This window comes from Camelus dromedarius, chromosome 8, assembly GCF_036321535.1.
Source record: "Camelus dromedarius isolate mCamDro1 chromosome 8, mCamDro1.pat, whole genome shotgun sequence".
Lineage (NCBI taxonomy): Eukaryota > Metazoa > Chordata > Mammalia > Artiodactyla > Camelidae > Camelus > Camelus dromedarius.
This window is the reverse complement of record NC_087443.1, coordinates 74,256,567-74,269,403: the sequence shown is the minus strand read 5'-3', so window position 1 is coordinate 74,269,403 and position 12,837 is coordinate 74,256,567. Positions and strand designations below refer to the sequence as shown.

General features: G+C 43.0%; 1 long non-coding RNA gene across 1 annotated transcript; it reads right to left on the bottom strand.

Moving 5' to 3' along the window:
* Positions 1-3,513: 3,513 nt before the first annotated feature.
* Positions 3,514-12,470, bottom strand: LOC135321875 (uncharacterized). The gene is made up of 3 exons (XR_010382060.1): positions 12,357-12,470; positions 6,703-6,782; positions 3,514-3,611 (listed from the first exon to the last, which is right to left on the bottom strand). It is a non-coding gene; the product is annotated as an uncharacterized LOC135321875 (long non-coding RNA).
* Between the last annotated feature and the right edge of the window lie 367 nt (positions 12,471-12,837).

Genomic DNA, 12,837 nt, shown 5'->3' with positions numbered 1-12,837 from the left:
CCCGCTGGCATGTGCAGAGATGGTCCTCCCAGTAGAGATTTGTATCCTCTTTCTGATCATGAAACCAGAGTCTCTTTCAGTCTCCTCTGTAAACTAGAGAAAACACAGTCAAAGTCAGGGCGCACGTCACCCCGCTCCTCCACACAACCTGAAACTCCAAAATAAAAATTGCACTCACTCTGCCGGATTCTCTGTGCTTCCAACGCTGCCGGTGTCTAGGGTGGGAACTGTGTGGACCTGAGAGGGGTGGCTGCAATTATGATGAAAGCTAGTGAATTCTCCATGGCCTTGATCTCAGCGTGCCTTGACGGAACCCAAGTCTGTCTGTCTCTACCCAGTGAGAGCCTGGCCCCAATTCTAGCAGATTTAATAGCGTCTCATTTATTTTTCCAGTCTTCATCAGCATGCTTCTAAGTAATTGTCTTCACATCCCATCCATTTTCTAGAATCTTCCCTGCAGAGGAAAACCAACACACCAACCCGCCACTCTGGTTAAACGTTGGCAGATGCCTTGCGAAGTTTTATAAAACATACATTAAGCAATCCAGCTGAAAGCCTGTTGTAACAAGCCATTTGATTTAGTGAACTGTCTGCACTGAAGAGGTTTTGTCATATTTACAGTGTCTTTCACCAACTTATGTCCTTTTAAGCCAAAAAAGAAAGCAAAGGGGAAAAAAAAAAAAAAAAAAGAGGAGGGGAAAAGGTGAGTTACTTTTCAGGGTAAAGACAGAAACACAAAGGGTAAAATTGCTTGATTGGAATGTTTCCCTGAAGCCACGTGGTTTGTATATATAAGGGACACATGAGCCCTGAAAGGCCTAAACCCTTCTCTGCTCCTCAGGAGTACCCTCTCTTTTTGTATAACAGGTGATATCAGATAAATAAATAAGTAAATTAAAAAAAAAAAAGAGTACCCACTTTTGTAGTGGTTAAGGATCGGCTGAACCATGGAACCGGCAGGAGCCACAACCGGAAACGGTCTGTTCTTGCCACATGCTGGTGTGCGGTCAGTGTTAGTGTGATACTACACCGTAAGGCACTGCTCGTGAAAAAAATAGCCATTTGAAAGTGAAAATCACAAGGCTTTTTCTTTGACAAGATAGGTGCCTCCCGGAAGCCATATTATCCCGTGGACCCTCCGGTTATTAGTTCGGGGCAGCAGAATCAATGGTTTAACCCCAGTGACCCGGCACTTCTGGGGCTGAATGCGTCCGGGGATGGATTTGTTATTTACATAGAAAGGCAGCGGTTCTGATGTGGCCGCTGGGTCATGATTCTTGTTTCCTATCAAGGTGTGTATCTTTGCAAGAGCCCTCTCTATTAGCAGGAGGCCATCGGTCTCTTTCTGGTTTATACTAGGGCGGCATTCCAGGCAAGCCGCCAGTTGAACAGGGGTCTGTGTTATACAAGGTTTCAGCACCCAGGGAAGCATTTGTGTATGTAGATGTGTACTTCTGTGCATATATATTCACAAGCCTTGTCCAGCCGTAGTCTCTCTGAAAGCAGAGCCTGAGACAAAGACTTGCACACAGATGGTTTGTGTAAAAAGTGATCGTAGGCGGCGGAAGTGAAGGATGGAGGGAGCGAGTGAGGGAAGGAGGCAGGTCAGTAGGGGATGTGTTACTGAGTTGACCATTGTGTGGGCAACTGGTGCTGCACCCCAAGGAGCCTTCTGGGAGCTCAGGAAACGCATCTCAGACACGTCTGTACAGCTGATGCAGAAGGACGCGCTGGCACAGCAGCTCCCGCCTGGCACCAGCCAGGGTGGCCCCCGGGGCTCTAACTCATCTTCACCTCCTGGATGTAGTTGAGGGTCCTAGATCTTACCCTAGGGCCTCAGAGAAGCTCCAGGGCAGAAAGTGGAAATGTGAGGTGTGAGGCATGGTTAGGCAGATTTTAAGTGTTTAGATCTGTTAGTGTTGATGAATGCATACACTCGTACATGTAACCCACACCACTAGCAAGATATGGACGACTTCCCTCATCCCAGAAGTATCCTTGTTCCCCTTCCCAATCAACAACCCCCACCCCACCCAGCACGCTGCCCTGAAACTCCAGAAGTGATCACTGGTTTGATTTCTCTCACCATATATTAATTTTCTCTTGTTGCAAACTCCATGTACATGGACTCATCTGACATGTACGATTTTGTGGGCGGTTCCTTTCACTTAGCATAATGTTCTGGAAATTCACCCATATTGTTTCATGTCTCTGCAGTTTGTACCTCTTTATTCCCGTGTAGTATTCCTTTGTATAAATCTCCTGTGAATTGTTTATCCATCGTACTATTGATGGACACTTGAGTGGTTTCCAGTATGTCACTATGATGAATAAAGTTGCTGTGAACAAGTCTTTTTGTGGACATGTGTTTTCACTTCCCTTGGATAAATACCTAGGAGGCTGCCGGGTCATAGGATAGCTGTACATTTCACTATGAAACAAAAGTGGTTGTAACATTTTACACTCCCACCAGCATTGTATGGGAGATCTGATAGCTCCAGGGCCTTGCCAATAACTGGTATTTTCAGTCGTTTTCATTTGAGCCATTCTGGTGAGTCTGTAACACCATTTCATTGTAGTTTTAATCTACATTTCCCTGATGACTAATGACACTGAGCAACTCTTACACTTCCATGTGCTTATTGGCCATTTGAAAATTCTCTTTGGTGAATGTCTGTTCAAATCTTTTGTTCACTTTTTATTGAGCTGTTTTTCTTTTCATCACTAAGTTCTATGAATTCTTTAGATTTTCCGGAATCAAGTCCTTTATCAGATACATGGGTTGCAAATGCTCTTTCCCAGTTTGTGGCTTGCCCTTTGATTTTCTTAACTGCGTCTATCAATAAGCAGAAATGTAAAAATTTGACTTTGTTCGATAATTGTTTTTCCCTTTGATGTTGAGGGCTTTCTGGGTCCTCTCTAAATCATCTTTTCCGATTCCAAGGTTGTAAAGACGTAGTCCTAAGTTTTCTCGCAGAAGCGTTGTAGTTTTACAAGGCATATGCAGGATTGTTCTGGATAGTCTGTGCCCGCTTATATTTCTTACCAAGAAGAGTTGGTAGTAGGTACTTTTTATTACCTCTGAACACTGATGGAGGCATTGCCTTGCAGACTGATGAATTATGGAGACCTTTAAAACTCTCAGCTACGTTCGTCATGTTTACATCAATATCTGCCCCTGGGATGGGATGTTAGGTCAGGGAGGGAGAAAAGGTTCCTTGGATTTACTTTGGGTGATGCTGGTGGGGTTATCCCAGCACACATGCCCCTGTCACTATACACACGGTCACTCTGCAGTTGAAACCTGACTTATGTTAAATGCCTGTGTTGACACTTCTCTCCTCAAATGAATGGGCTTTTTATTTAACGGGTGGCTGCTGAATTTGTGGGGGCCGCCAGGTCATTAAAATGATGTTTGTTTGAATCTGGCAGAATGAAAAATTGGACTTATATTGACTTTTTTTTTGTTCCCAAGGCTGTTCTCACCATTCACCCCTAACAATACTCTTTTGATTTTATGAAGAAGCCGTTACAAAAAAGAGCAAAATGCAGCAGAGGCCCACGGCATGTTCTAGGCTTCCTTGGTGTGTGGTGTCTCTCTTCTCCAGTGCCTGCCGGTGAAGAAATGAAGAGGCCCTGGATTACACAAACAAATTAGGACCAGAACTGTCTTCTCTGAAATGGCATATTAATTGTACAGACTGTCATTGCATACCAGCTGGTCATTAATTTATGTATTTAGGCAACATCTTAACATTTGGGTCTTAGGGGAAAGAGGGCTGGAGTCAGAAGCTTAGAGTTATATTCTGGGTCCTGCTGCTTGCTATTGATGTGATCTTCAGTGTATCTTATATTCTCCGTGAGTGTGGGTCTTGTCATCGGTAAGATGGAAACGGTAACAGCTAGGGTGTCGGTCGGAAAAGGCTAAGCTCTGCTGAAGTCACCAGTACAACTTCAAACCTTTGTGGCTTAGTTGTACAGCCTGTTCCTGAGTAAGATCTATTTAATTCTTGAGCATCTCATGCTAGTCTTCAGTGTCTCTCTTCCATCTGCTGACTCAGGGATTAAGACCTCTTCATTTTCTCCTTGCCAGCTCACCAGCGGGCTTCCGGAGGCACCACAGTGGCGAGATGGGGAGATGGAGGAAGCACACTGCCTGTTAACTGCCTAGACACTCATCATCTCTGCTCATGGTCCATGTGAGCGAGTCCCTGACCTCCGGCATGGAAGGCTGGCAAATGCAAGGGAGCGTGTGCACTGTTTGGTGAGCACTTCCTGTCTTTGCTGTGTGTGTCTCACGTATGTTCTGGGATGCTCAGATGAAATTACAGATTAAAGCACATTATAAATAATTGACAATAGTTACAACAGGATTATATTACTTTATATTCTATTCAAGACGTGCTGATTTCGATACGTTTGCTGGCATTTGTACACAGTTACTTCTTTTTTTTAATTTGTTTATTTTATTTATTTTTTTACTGCTGCCTCACTTTGAAATAGAAACAGCAGCCATAACTTTTCTTAAAGGCTGGTTGGAAAACTGGTTCTCCGACCTTTTTTGCACCTAAACACACACTCACCCATCACTTGATTAGAGTAACAGAGTGAAAACACATTGAAATGAGGGGAAAATCTGAATTACAGGAGAGTTTTAAAGGAAATACAGGAAGCTTGTAGACATGTGAACTAGCTGCTAACAACCCTGCAGGTTCTGTTTGAATGACCATTAAGACACCTCTGTACCGAGCAGCTGTCATTCATGCGGGTAAAGCCTTTCTTGAGTAGCTTAAACATGACTCCTATCTGTCTTGTTTGTGTTATTGATTTGTTTAGTGAAACCACTACTCAAAGAGAGTACAAAGGCAGGCTTCAATGCAGGCCGAGCGGCATTATTATAATTCTGGAATGAGTGGAATCTGCAATAATGAGGTTTTATTTTACTTTGCCCTGGAGGTTTCTGTGTAGCATTGGGAGAGGAAGGAATATTTGTTTTTATTTAAAAGACACACAACTTTCATTGTGTTCAAAGTGGAGTTAGAAAACAAGTCAATAAAACAGCGTCATGGTGCAGTGGGACTCGCTCTGTTCTTAATTTCGCTGTTCAAGGCATTTAACTCAAAAGAGCTGGGGAGTTTCTCCCCTCACTATTTGGCTCATTTAATTTTGAACTCGGGGCTTATAAACAGAGCTGCAAAGTCACTGTCTTTGTTATTAATTTCTTGTTTGATTTTCTAAAGCTCTGAACCATGGATTCTGTGTGTGGTGTGTGTACAAAGTCTTTTTCAGGCGAGGTGAACCATCTACCAGTGGTCACGCACATGGCCGCAACCTAGAGAAACCCCTGTAGACCTGATGGTAACTCTTGCTCTTGTTTGGTTTCTGTACCACATCTGTATAAAACACTGCACATGGAACACATGTTCTTGGGCTTGGAACAAAGAGGGGCTGTTGGTTGTCTTCCTGCCCGGGCATCCATTCCCTCTCTTAGGTGACATGCTCTTTGCATGACGTGCAGTCCTGGCGGGACTTTAACTGGGATGCCCTGCCCTCTCTTGGCCAAGATAGGGGCACATGACCAAGCTAAGCCAATCAGAATCCTCTCTCCTAGGAATCTGCATATTGACGACAAGGATGGAAGCTGTTATAATTGATTCTATTTGACAGTTGCCTCCTAAAGGGTTTCATTATTTCCTGCTATCTGGATTCCTCAAGGTTCTCTGAGTCTTCACTCTCCGATACTTGATATTTCATCCTTTTCGTTAGTTCTGTGTGCACCCCATACCTTTTCAATGTTTCTTTTTTTCTGTTAGATGAATTCTTGTTGGTTTCTATTGCCTGCATATTCTGTTTTTGTATATTTATTTGCATTTGCCTTAGAATCATAGAATTTTAGTAGGATTGAACCTTAAACTCAAAATGCATTGAAGTGGGATCTGAAAGGTGGTCCAAGCTTCTTCATTACATTATCATTTCCTCTATTAAAAGGGGTCAAAAGAACTATTAGCTGAAGACTGAAAATATTTTTGTCCCCTGGTTATGATAATTAAAGTAAAAAGAATCCTCTTTATTGTAGCCCTACAGACTCAATCCCTCAATTGGCATTGCTATTTGGGATCCGCACAGGCACCCCAGTCACAAATTACCTAAAACCAGATGCAATTTCCTCCAAACTTGCTCCCCAGGGAGCCAAACGGAGGAGAGTTCAGGATAAGAAGCGAGTTCTCGTTTTTATTCTGTTGCAACTTCTCACCTGGAGTCCTTACTAGAAAGGTGACATCTAATAGAATAATTTAGGACTATATTTTTTCCAGATGCTTCTAGAAGCTTTTATCTATCTATCTATTTATCTACCTCTCATTATTCTTCACTGCAAGTGCATTCCTCATTTGAAAAATAGAGAAGGAAAAAAAATCGCACCTAATCTAGCATGCAAAGACAGCTCTGATTAACTTTTCGATGTGGTTCCTTTTCTATGGATTTTAATGCGGTATTGCTGATAGAACATAGACATTTTTCATCTTGCTTTTTACTTAATGTTATATAGTGAGGAGTCTCTGTATGGCAATACAGTTTTCAAAACTGGCTTCCAAAGGGCTCCATATTATTCTATTAAGTGGCTCTTCTGTATTTACTCAGCCATTTCCCCTCTGGACATTTAAACAGGTTGAGTAAATATAGGTACTGAGGCTTCATACCTACCCTTGCAGTCCAGACAGCGCCAAAACTTGCCGTGGCAGGGAATTTGTGAAGTGTTTGCCATTCATTTGGCTCTCTTGCTCCTAGAGACAGGATTGCTGAGATATAATTGCTTATCACAACATAAATACCTGTGGTCACAAAGCAGTGGGAAGTTTTTAAAATCCAAATTTGATACTGACCCACGAAAACTTGCCAGGACAATGGATTTTTTTTTTTTTTTTATTCCTAGCCACTAGAGTCAGTAAGATTTTAATAATTGGTATTTAATTTCTATCACTGAGTTTATCGGGTTTAAGTTTTGGCTCTTGATCTCTTTTAATTTACTTTTGCTCCTTTCCCTATATTTCAGCAGCAAGTGATTATGTTTGGGTTTCCACTCTTGGAGGGCAATCCTTGGTCTGAACTGTTTTCATTTATTTTATTTTAAAATTACAAAGACATTTCCAGTTATATTTGGTTTTGCAATTCATTCCTCCTCTGTTTCACAAAAACCATAAAACCCACATTGTCTAAAAATGCTATGTTGAGCAAAATGGATTCAGTCCTCCTAGGAGAGCAGAGAAGGATGGAGCCAGTGTATGTTATAAACATTTCCAGGGAGATCGTCTCTTTCCCAGAACTGGTTTTAGTCAAAGGCTGCTGACCAGTTGTGTGATTTCATTTGGGGTCGCTGACCCTGGACCCTACTTGAACTTGACTCTGGATGTCATGTAGGCATCTGTCCACATCACATCTACGTCCTCAATCTCCATTCCTGCTGCTTCAGCCCCTGCCATTATTTTTTGAGGACCCGAGCCATGAAAACCCAGGACTTTGGATTTCTGAATGAACATTTCTCATGTTAAACTTGGTGGTTTCCTGTCACAGAAGCAAAGACTCGGTGAATTCTGATTGTTCTGCAATGTGGATCTTTCTTTTCCAGTTAGATTAAACATCCTCATTCCCTTCGATTGCAACATTTGATCTTCCACGCTCAGAGCCTGCAGTCTTTGAACAGTTTATTTTCGGCAGATTATAACTGGCCTTTCATTTTCCAATCGGAGGAAAACCAAGTGGAAAGTGTGGGTTTTCTGGGGATTTTTTTCCCTGTCTGCCCTCGTATTTAATTGAGGTCTGTGATGGATGGAACGCAGACGGAGGACTTTCTCAGGCAGGCCCTTGCTTCTGGTAGGTAGCTGTGCTCTCAGTGTTGTCAGACAGAATCCGACTTCCCCTGCGTAAAATTATGGGTATTAGTACCTGGCCATTGTGTCAATGGTAGGCAGCCCAAGACTTGGAAGAGAATTTTCAAAGAATCTGAGGCTTGCTCCCTCCACAGAGACCACTTTACAATCCTCCCTGCTACCCTCCAGCCCTCTTTTATTTATTTTTTTTTTGGTGAGGGAGGTAATTAGGTTTATTTATTTATTTTAATGGAGGTACTGGGGATTGAACTCAGGACCTCGTACCTGCTAAGCAGGCACTCTACCACTGAGCTATTACTTTCCCTCCCCAGCCCTCCTCTCCTTCCATGATTTAGGGAGGGAAGAGAAGGGGAGAAATGTGTAGTCGGCATACTGCTCACCATGCTGGTATTTCGGGGATGGGGAAACTGTCCATTCCTCGTGGGACCTTAGGCGATGGATGTGCATGCGAAGTACCTTTGGCAGGTGAGCATCCCCCTCTAGTCTCCGGTCCACTTGGTGCCACTTCTGTTGCTTACTCACACTGCTCTTACTATTTTTGCAAAGTCTCCCTTCCCTGCTAAACTGTGAACTAGTTGAGGGTAGGGAGACATCTTGATCAGCAAATGTTTGTTGAGTGAATAAATAAAAGAGTCCCTGCTGTGTGTCTTCCTGGGCCTCTAGGCTAAGAGGAGGAGCCATGACTTCCCAGCTGGATTTGAGGAGGTTTGCACATATTCCATGGGCCTTCTTTCCCAGCAGCACCTGCCTTGGTTTCCTGTGGCTGCCATATCAAATTACCACCAACCAGGTGGCTTGAGACAATGGAAATTTATTCTCTTACACTTTTGGAGGCCAGAAGTCCAAAATCAAGTTGTTAGCAGGGCCTCCCTGCCTCTGAAGGCTCTAGGGGAGAATCCTTCCTTGCCTCTTCCGGGTTCTAGTGGCTCAAGCATTCCTTGGCTTCTAGCTGCGTAATTTACATCCCTGCCTCTGCCTTCACATGTTTTTCTTCTCTTCTCATGTCTTCTCTTCTACTGTCTCTTGTGAGGATTTAGGGCCATTGGATTGGATTTAGGGCCCATCCACACAATCCAGGGTGATCTCATTTTGAGATCTTTAATTTAATTACATCTGTAAATACCCTTTTCCCACATAAGGTCACATTCATAACTTCTGGGGATGAAGATGTGGGGGTGTCTTACAGGGGACCGTGGTTCCCCCTCCTCCGTGCCCAATCTAAGTTGTGCTAAAGGGGGCTGGCTTTCAGAGGGTTACACCTTCATCTGAAAGACTAAGTTGACCTAGAATGTGGTTCTGCCACGTAGATAGTCAAGGACCATGATGATCTCCTGTCCCCTCCCTTCAGTTCCATCCACTTGTCCCCAGGAGATGGACAGCTTGGATTTTCTCTCTCCTTTCTATTTTGAGTTGGGGCCACATGTTCAAATATGGAGCCTCTTCTCCGAGGAACAGGGCCAAACTTCCACATTAGTTGGTAATTACTTGTGAATATGCAATTGAAAAAAATGCCCTCTTACCTAACAATTCATTACTTAATAATGTGTTAATTATTTATGGAGAGACGGTATGAAAGATGTCTTTTTTGACTTCAGTCAGTGTTTGAACTGTCTAGGCATTGATAAAAGAATGAAATCCTTTCCTTTTCCAAGGTGGATCTTATTTGTTCTCTGTCCGATCAAGGCTTTTTCAGCAGTGAGATTCTAAGCACAGCCCAGATGTAAGGTGGCAGCTTCTTGGGAGCAGCTATTACCTTTTGTTTCTTTCTCTCATCACTTGACTTCGTGATTTTTGTTTGAGTTAAGTCAAGTCCTGACAGTACAGAATCGACCGTTAAATGAGTTTTCGAAGGTGTGGTTCATGAAGGCTCCCTGGGAACACCCAAGGCTGCACTGGAAATAAACAGAGCTGAGTCAACCTCCTCACTTTCACTGAAGAATCTAGGATTAAGTTCTTGAATCTTAGAAGGGAGAAAGTAGAAGTGATTAGAATTGGAAGGTAAGGATTCTGGCTCCTTTGCTAACCAGTGAGTGACCTCAGGTATGACACTTTAAGTTCTCTTGGTTTCAGTGTTCCCATTTCACATGGGTCTAAAACTACCAACCCTCCTTTAGTTCTGAAAATCCAGTGCTTCCCATGACTCTAAGAGTCATTTCTAGCTCAAAAATTAAATTTCTACAATCGATATCTTTATCTAAATTACTTGCAAAACAACTTTGCAAGTTGGAAATAGATAATCTACAAAGTTACCCATCATTTTCTATGCATTCAGTCTTTCTCCAAAAGCAAGTTGTTGTTGTTGTTATTATTATTATTATTATTATTATTATTATTATTATTATTATTATTATTTTGATTGTACCTTAGAGTTCCAAGTTGTTTTGGACAAGAAAAAACCTTAGGTGTCCTTGCCCAGGTCTTGGCTAATTCCATCTCTCCATCTGGGTCTTTCATAGCTGAGATGTTTAGCTTAAACAGGAAGCTGTCTAAAATTTTAGCAGGAAGTTAGCTACATTAATCAGTACACTTCATGCTAACAGCAGCCCCGATCTCAGTGACTTAACACAATAAAATCATATGGCTTGCTTACACAAAGTAAGATGTAGACGTTCCTGATGGGGAAGCTCTACTGGGAGGGAAGCTCCTTCTGCAAGCTGTGACCCAGACTTCCTCTTCATTTGATTTCCCTCCAGGGCTCATGTTTATGGCCTGGAAGAATGAGGGAGGTGGGCAAAGAAGATGGCACCAGGAATTGTGTGGTCCCAACCAAACTATGAAGGATGTTGGGAACGTAATTCATCCTGTGTGGCCAGGGAAAGGAAACAGGTTTGATGAGCACATGGTGTTTTTCCTGCCATGGTAATTCTACTGCCTACTTTGGAGTGATGAGGAGACAGAGGCCAAATGATCACCCTTAGCCCTCATGGTATAGCTGGAGATCTTAGAGGAAAATTTGTAATTTCCATTGCACTCCTGAAGACATTGATCCAAGCTTGCCTTGTCATCATTCTTTACCACAGAAACATTATTTAACCCAGGACTATAGTTTTATTCTTTAATTTACATCATGTGCTCCCAATGCCTCATGGGAATAAAACAGGAAATAATGTGGGTGACTGACAGCCTCTACTCACTGAGGCTTCTACTTCCTTGTAAAAGGGCATCCAACCACATGTTAAGAGGTTGGAAGGGTAATAATCATGATAATAGCCAACATCTATTAAGTGCCTACTATATACTTAGCACCGTAGTAGGCGTGCATTAGGTCTACCTTATTTAATTCTCCCATTTGATCTTCAACTCTTGCTTTTACCAAGTGACTTGGAAACTGACTAACTTCTAAGGACGGATCTCTAAGTGATTTTGAGGAGAACAATTATAATCCCTTTTAAGGTGATCCCTTTGGGAACAGCAATCATTTGGATGGATAAGTTTTGATGGGTTTGTGAAAACATCGGTCACGTGACCAAGAGTCCCATCTCAAGTGACTTGGTGGGGGCCTGGGGCTGGCCTGTCATCACCTCTGCTAGCAGAGGGGGGTGGGGGGAGGTGTTGCCCATCTGCTCTTCATTTTCCATGTTGACTGCTCAGCCAGCAAGCTTGCAGTCAGAATGTTGGAGAGATCTCCCTGCCCATCTAAGTGGACAGAACTGCCTGTCAAAAATGGAGTGTGTCAATATTCTCTCGGGTTCTCATGTTTTGGGGAGCTGTGCTTTGGGGGACACCGATTGAAGAGTAGCTACAGGGGTTGGTAAAGGTGGTATTAATGGGTCCAGACACTTTCATAGATGAAATTAACATCTCTAAGTATCCTTCCTTCTCCTGGAGGTAGTGGCTGGATCTGCTCCTTGACCAGCAAAAATTAGGGCTCCCTATGCGTCATCCAGTTTTATCCTATATAAAATTATGTGGCTGGGGGATGTCTGAGTCCTGCCTTCTCTCCTCCATGGCTCCAGAGATGGCCCTGAAGATAAATTTCCTAGGGACTTTTGTGGGGCTGGAGTGGAGTGGAGTTGAAGGTCACCAAGCTGTTAGCACAGACACCTAGTCTTTAGAAAATGGGCACCTCCAGCACAAAGGCTGTTTTTGTTTGAAATGGACACTCAAAAATATTTTCAGAACAGGTTTTCAAGGGAACTTTATGCCACCAAGATAATGGGAGACATTTCCCCATCCCTAAGGATGTCTACCTAGTGATGCTTTGTCCTGCTGTGCAAAGGTGATCAGAATCTGGGCCAACAGCTTTATAAGTTACAGCTTCTGTTTCAATAAGTCATTAGGATTTCCAGTGAAAATGGGCTAAAGCAAAATGTCTTTAAGGTGTAAAATCATAGCTTTTTATTCCTGAAATCTAGGTTTAAATGTCTCAGTTCCATTCAACTGTCCAAGGGGAGGAGGGAACAGGGTAACTTGGCAAATGCGCTGAAGCACTTTTAGGAGCAAATGGCGGGTTTGAACACAGGCCCTTACCTGTGTGTGTTAATCCTCTCCCAGGGCCTGTTTCTGGGCTGTGTGAATTTGGCCGTGATGACTTCATAACGCAGCCTGGAAAATGGAGGTTCCAAAGGAGGTGAGCTTCCTCTTCCGTCCTTTCTTGAGGCTTAGCTGCGCAGTTGGGGGTTGTGAGCATCCAGTAGATTATTAGCCAGGACGAGGTTAAAGTAACACCAGAGCACTTGACCTTCAGCCTTAACAAAGGGAACTGGTGGGTGACCTTGATTTTTTTGGAACACACACTTTCTGAGAGTAACATAGACCTTTTTTTTTTTTTTTTTCCTTTTCTATTTTCTGATCATCAGGGATGGTCTTTGGTCTCAGCCCTCACACTCTGGTGGATAATCAAATAGCCACCAAACAAGTACACAGTATATCAGTAAGGCTTGATTTGAAAGTCTTTTGCTAAATAGCCGTCACCTGGCTGCAGGAGATGGGCTAGTGGTGATCATAAAAT